Below are 7,500 nucleotides of genomic sequence, written 5' to 3'. Positions count from 1 at the left end.
TTAGGCAAAAAATCCAACTTTTGCTCCACGGAAGAAAGAGGCTAAGGAGGCTGGAAGTTAGGCCTCTCTCGTTGTTGGACTTAGAAAAAATCCACTTTTTTTGGCTGGGATTTTTTCTAAGTGTCACATGGAAGAGGCTAAACAGGCTGGAGGCCAGGCCTCTCTCGTTGTTGGACTTAGAAAAAATCCCAAAAGTGGACACTCTGACAAAATCACGCATGTTGACACTTAGGCAAAAAATCCAACTTTTGCTCCACGGAAGAAAGAGGCTAAGGAGGCTGGAAGTTAGGCCTCTCTCGTTGTTGGACTTAGAAAAAATCCACTTTTTTTGCACGGGATTTTTTCTAAGTGTCTCATGGAAGAGGCTAGACAGGCTGGAGGCCAGGCCTCTCTCGTTGTTGGACTTTGAAAAAATCCCAAAAGTGGACACTCTGACAAAATCACGCATGTTGACACTTTGGCAAAAAATCCAACTTTTTTGGACTTGGCCCGGCTTTTCTTCCATTTGTCCCCCACTTGGGCTGGTTCACTCCTGGGTATCTTTTGGTCATTCCCGGGGGCCCCGGAGCTCGCGCAGCTCGCTGCGGGACTTCTGGAACTCCATCCTGGGTAGGATTTTTAAACAATTTCGGACCTTTTTCCAACTTTTTCTCAAATTGTCCCCCACTTTCGCTGGTTCACTCCTGGGTATCTTTTGGTCATTCCCGGGGGTCCCGGAGCTCGCGCAGCTCGCTGCGGGACTTCTGGAACTCCATCCTGGGTAGGATTTTTAAACAATTTCGGACCTTTTTCCAACTTTTTCTCAAATTGTCCCCCACTTTGGCTGGTTCACTCCTGGGTATCTTTTGGTCATTCCCGGTGTTCCTGCGGCTCGGGCAGCTCACTGCGGGGCTTCTGGAACTCCATCCTGGGTAGGATTTTTAAACAATTTCGGCCCTTTTTCCAACTTTTTCTCAAATTGTCCCCCACTTTTGATGGTTCACTTCTGGGTGCCTTTTGGTCATTCCCGGTGTTCCTGCGGCTCGCGCAGCTCGCTGCGGGGCTTCTGGAACTCCATCCTGGGTAGGATTTTTAATCAATTTCGGACCTTTTTCCAACTTTTTCTCAAATTGTCCCCCACTTTTGATGGTTCACTTCTGGGTGCCTTTTGGTCATTCCCGGTGTTCCTGCGGCTCGTGCAGCTCGCTGCGGGACTTGTGGAACTCCATCCTGGGTAGGATTTTTAATCAATTTCGGACCTTTTTCCAACTTTTTCTCAAATTGTCCCCCACTTTTGATGGTTCACTTCTGGGTGCCTTTTGGTCATTCCCGGTGTTCCTGCGGCTCGCGCAGCTCGCTGCGGGGCTTCTGGAACTCCATCCTGGGTAGGATTTTTAATCAATTTCGGACCTTTTTCCAACTTTTTCTCAAATTGTCCCCCACTTTTGATGGTTCACTTCTGGGTGCCTTTTGGTCATTCCCGGTGTTCCTGCGGCTCGCGCAGCTCGCTGCGGGGCTTCTGGAACTCCATCCTGGGTAGGATTTTTAATCAATTTCGGACCTTTTTCCAACTTTTTCTCAAATTGTCCCCCACTTTTGATGGTTCACTTCTGGGTGCCTTTTGGTCATTCCCGGTGTTCCTGCGGCTCGTGCAGCTCGCTGCGGGACTTGAGGAACTCCATCCTGGGTAGGATTTTTAATCAATTTCGGACCTTTTTCCAACTTTTTCTCAAATTGTCCCCCACTTTTGATGGTTCACTTCTGGGTGCCTTTTGGTCATTCCCGGTGTTCCTGCGGCTCGCGCAGCTCGCTGCGGGGCTTCTGGAACTCCATCCTGGGTAGGATTTTTAATCAATTTCGGACCTTTTTCCAACTTTTTCTCAAATTGTCCCCCACTTTTGATGGTTCACTTCTGGGTGCCTTTTGGTCATTCCCGGTGTTCCTGCGGCTCGTGCAGCTCGCTGCGGGGCTTCTGGAACTCCATCCTGGGTAGGATTTTTAATCAATTTCGGACCTTTTTTCCAACTTTTTCTCAAATTGTCCCCCACTTTTGATGGTTCACTTCTGGGTGCCTTTTGGTCATTCCCGGTGTTCCTGCGGCTCGCGCAGCTCGCTGCGGGGCTTCTGGAACTCCATCCCGGGTAGGATTTTTAATCAATTTCGGACCTTTTTCCAACTTTTTCTCAAATTGTCCCCCACTTTTGATGGTTCACTTCTGGGTGCCTTTTGGTCATTCCCGGTGTTCCTGCGGCTCGTGCAGCTCGCTGCGGGACTTCTGGAACTCCATCCTGGGTAGGATTTTTAATCAATTTCGGACCTTTTTCCAACTTTTTCTCAAATTGTCCCCCACTTTTGATGGTTCACTTCTGGGTGCCTTTTGGTCATTCCCGGTGTTCCTGCGGCTCGTGCAGCTCGCTGCGGGACTCGTGGAACTCCATCCTGGGTAGGATTTTTAAACAATTTGGTACTTTTTCCTCCTTTTCCTCCATTTTTCCCCCACTTTCGCTGGTTCACTTCTGGGTGCCTTTTGGTCATTCCCGGTGTTCCTGCGGCTCGTGCAGCTCGCTGCAGGGCTTCTGGAACTCCATCCTGGGTAGGATTTTTAAACAATTTGGCACTTTTTCCTCCTTTTCCTCCATTTTTCCCCCACTTTCGCTGGTTCACTTCTGGGTGCCTTTTGGTCATTCCCGGTGTTCCTGCGGCTCGTGCAGCTCGCTGCGGGACTTGTGGAACTCCATCCTGGGTAGGATTTTTAAACAATTTGGTACTTTTTCCTCCTTTTCCTCCATTTTTCCCCCACTTTCGCTGGTTCACTTCTGGGTGCCTTTTGGTCATTCCCGGTGTTCCTGCGGCTCGTGCAGCTCGCTGCGGGACTTGTGGAACTCCATCCTGGGTAGGATTTTTAAACAATTTGGTACTTTTTCCTCCTTTTCCTCCATTTTTCCCCCACTTTCGCTGGTTCACTTCTGGGTGCCTTTTGGTCATTCCCGGTGTTCCTGCGGCTCGTGCAGCTCGCTGCGGGACTTGTGGAACTCTACCCTGGGTGGGATCATATGATTTTCAACCCATTTTGGACCTTTTTCCCGACTTTCCCTCCATTTCCCTCCCACTTTCGATGGTCCACTCCTGGGTGTCTTTTGGTCATTCCCGGGACCCGGGAAGCCTCGGGCCTGCGGCGGGACTTGTGGATCTCCATGCTGGGCATGATTTTATGAGTTTTCTGGACTTTCTCTTCCCCGGGACCCGGGAGGCACGCGGCTGGACGTTATGCCCCCTAAAATCCCTCCCTTTGCTCGTAAGGCCAATTTTCCTCCGGATTTACTCTCTATAGACCCCAAGGAAAAAAATACCCGACCGGCGTCCATTTTTGACATCGGTCTCCAATCTAGGGCACGCGGGCCGAAAGCGGTACGCCGGTTCCGAAATCCGGCCCCCGCATTTTTTGGGTATTTTTTGAAAAAAATGGCATTTTTGGGACCGGGGGGACTTGCTGGACTCAGTCCCGGGTGCGGATTTTGAAAACTTTGAGGACTTTTGGATTTTCCCCCAGCTTTTCTCCCCCACTTGCAGTTTGACTTTGCGGGGTGCGTTACGGCTGTGCCGGGCGTCCCTGGACTCGGGTGGCCAGCTGCGGGGCTGGTGGGGGACTGATTTTTGAACACTTTGAGGACTTTTGGCTACTATGCCAGCTTTTCTCCCCCACTTGCAGTGTGACTTTGCGGGCCTTGTTACGGAGGTGCCGGGCTTCCCTGGACTCGGGTGGCCAGCTGCGGGACTCGTGGGACTGATTTTGGAACACTTTGAGGACATTTAACTTCTTTCCCAGCTTTTTTCCCCTCCACTTCCAGTTTGACTTTGCGGGGTGCGTTATGGACGTGCTGGGCATCCCGGAACTCGGGCGGCCGGCTGCGGGACATTTTGCCCTCCTCCAAACCCCAGCCCTCTTTGTTTATCATGCCTATTTTCTGCTGGACACACACCCTCTCTTTTGAGCTGCCTCTTTTTTTAAATTTGGATATGATTTATTGATGAATGGATTTGTTTTCCCCTGGTTGATGTCTATCTTTTTAATACTTGCTTCTGGCTGCAGCCGAGACTTACAGTGTGATGCATCCAACCCCAACCCTGGTTTTTGTTTCCCTTAAAAACTTGGGGAAATGGACAGCTTTTTGGGGGGGCACTTCCAGCAAATGGAGGGACCTATTTGGAATTCCCCACCCGGGTGGAGATCCACGGCGAGCCGGCCTTCCTAAAGGGACAGCAACATGGACACTCTGCCATCATTGCAGCTTCTTTTTTTTTTTGGGGCACTCTGTCATATTTCCAGCTTTTTTTCGTGCTGACTTCCAGCAAATAGAGGGACCTGTTTTGAATTCCCTACCCGGGTGTAGATCCACGGCAAGCCGGCCTTCTTAAAGGGACAGGCACCCCCCTGTCCCTTGACACCTGCTTCCCTCCTCGGCGTCACCGAAATCCCACAAAATGACTCAAAATAGGGCCCCAAATGACATCACTCGGTCCGGTTCTTTGGGTCTCACTCGGGGGCTTCTTTGACTCTGGAAGGCATGGTGAACCAAAAGTAGACACTTGGAAAAAATCCCCACTTTACAAGTTGACACTTTGAAAAAAAATCCCGACTATATAAGTTGACACTTGGAAAAAATCCCCACTTTATAAGTTGACACTTGGAAAAAATCCCGACTTTATAAGTTGACACTTAGAAAAAATCCAGACTTTATAAGTTGACACTTAGAAAAAATCCCGACTTTATAAGTTGACACTTAGAAAAAATCCCGACTTTATTTTGGAAGGGTTGGTACACCAAAAGTGGACACTTAGAAAAAATCCCCACTTTATTTTGGAAAGGTTGGTACACCAAAAGTGGACACTTAGAAAAAATCCCCACTTTATTTTGGAAAGGTTGGTACACCAAAAGTGGACACTTAGAAAAAATCCCCACTTTGACTTTCGCAGGTCTATTACACTAAAAGTTGACACTCTGTCATATTTCCAGCTTTTTTTTGTGCTGACTTCCAGCAGATAGAGGGACCTATTTTGAATTCCCTACCCTGGTGCAGAACCACGGCAAGCCGGCCTTCCTAAAGGCACAGGCACATGGACACTCTGCCATAAGTGCAGCTTTTTCTTCTAAGGGTGCAGCGGCGGCGGAAGTCCACCGGAGGGCTCCAAATCCCCGCTTTCCTTTTTAGGCTTAAAGTGGCTTTTCCCTCCTTAAAAACTTGGGGAAATGGACAGCTTTTTGGGGGGGCACTTCCAGCAAATAGAGGGACCTATTTGGAATTCCCCACCCGGGTGGAGATCCACGGCAAGCCGGCCTTCTTAAAGGGACAGGCACATGGACACTCTGCCATCATTGCAGCTTCTTCTTTTTTTTCCCCCCCCTGTCATATTTCCAGCTTTTTTGTGCTGACTTCCAGCAAATAGAGGGACCTGTTTTGAATTCCCTACCCGGGTGTAGATCCACGGCAAGCCGGCCTTCTTAAAGGGACAGGCACCCCCCTGTCCCTTGACACCTGCTTCCCTCCAGCAAATAGAGGGACCTATTTTGAATTCCCTACCCGGGTGTAGATCCACGGCAAGCCGGCCTTCTTAAAGGGACAGGCACCCCCCTGTCCCTTGACACCTGCTTCCCTCCTCGGCGTCACCGAAATCCCACAAAATGACTGAAAATAGGACCCCAAATGACATCACTCGGTCCGGTTTTTTGGGTCTCACTCGGGGGCTTCTTTGACTCTGGAAGGCATGGTGAACCAAAAGTGGACACTTGGAAAAAAAATCCCCACTTTACAGGTTGACACTTGGAAAAGAATCCCCACTTTATAAATTGACACTTGGAAAAAATCCCGACTATATAAGTTGACACTTAGAAAAAATCCCGACTATATAAGTTGACACTTAGAAAAAAATCCCCACTTTATTTTGGAAGTGTTGGTACACCAAAAGTTGACACTTAGAAAAAATCCCGACTTTATTTTGGAAGGGTTGGTACACCAAAAGTTGACACTTAGAAAAAATCCCGACTTTATTTTGGAAGGGTTGGTACACCAAAAGTTGACACTTAGAAAAAATCCCGACTTTATTTTGGAAGGGTTGGTACACCAAAAGTTGACACTTAGAAAAAATCCCAACTTTTACACTTAGAAAAAATCCAGCTTTTTGTTGCTGACTTCCATCAAATAGAGGGACTTTTTCCATGTTTCTTAACCGGGTGTCGATCCAAGGCAGGTGGGCCTTCTGGAAGCGACACCCTCCTTGACACTTAGAAAAAATCCAGCTTTTTGTTGCTGACTTCCATCAAATAGAGGGACTTTTTCCATGTTTCTTAACCGGGTGTCGATCCAAGGCAGGTGGGCCTTCTGGAAGCGACCCTCTCCTTCACACTTAGAAAAAATCCAGCTTTTTGTTGCTGACTTCCATTAAATTGAGGGACTTTTTTCATTTTTCTTAACCGGGTGTCGATCCAAGGCGGGTGGGCCTTCTGGAAGCGACACCCTCCTTGACACTCTGTCATATTTTCAGCTTTTTTGTGCTGACTTCCATTCAATAGAGGGACTTTTTCCATGTTTCTTAACCGGGTGTCGATCCAAGGCAGGTGGGCCTTCTGGAAGCGACACCCTCCTTGACACTTAGAAAAAATCCAGCTTTTTGTTGCTGACTTCCATCAAATAGAGGGACTTTTTCCATGTTTCTTAACCGGGTGGTGATCCAAGGCGGGCGGGCCTTCTGGAAGCGACACCCTCCTTGACACTTAGAAAAATTCCAGCTTTTTTTCCCTCTGACTTCCATCAAATAGAGGGACTTTTTTCATGTTTCTTAGCCGGGTGTCGATCCAAGGCGGGCGGGCCTTCTGGAAGCGACACCCTCCTTGACACTTTGTCATATTTTCAGCTTTTTTGTGCTGACTTCCATTCAATAGAGGGACTTTTTTCATGTTTCTTAACCGGAATGTGATCCAAGGCGGGTGGGCCTTCTGGAATGGACACCCGCCTGGACACTTAGGGTTAGGGTTAGGGTTAGGGTTGGGATTAGGGTTAGGGTTAGCGGGGCGTTCTTGAAGGGACTCCCTCCGGAACACCTTGTCATATTTCCAGCTTTTTTCCTCTGACTTCCATCAAATAGAGGGACTACTTTTGACTTATCGACCCGGCTGGTGATCCAAGGCCGGGGGGCCTCCTGGAAGGGACCCCCGCCTGGACACCTAGGGTTAGGGTTAGGGTTAGGGTTGGGATTAGGGTTAGGGTTAGGGTTAGGGTTAGCCAGCTTTTTGTTGCTGACGGCGGGTGGGCCTTCTGGAAGCGACACCCTCCTAGATACTCTGTCATATTTGCAGCTTTTTGTTGCTGACTTCCATTAAATAGAGGGACTTTTTTCATTTTTCTTAACCGGGTGGTGATCCAAGGCGGGTGGGCCTTCTGGAAGCGACACCCTCCTTGACACTTAGAAAAATTCCAGCTTTTTGTTGCTGACTACCATCACATAGAGGGACTTTTTTCATTTTTC

This window comes from Nerophis ophidion, unplaced genomic scaffold, assembly GCF_033978795.1.
Source record: "Nerophis ophidion isolate RoL-2023_Sa unplaced genomic scaffold, RoL_Noph_v1.0 HiC_scaffold_84, whole genome shotgun sequence".
Taxonomy (NCBI): Eukaryota; Metazoa; Chordata; class Actinopteri; order Syngnathiformes; family Syngnathidae; genus Nerophis; species Nerophis ophidion.
Note: the sequence above shows the minus strand (reverse complement) of the source record.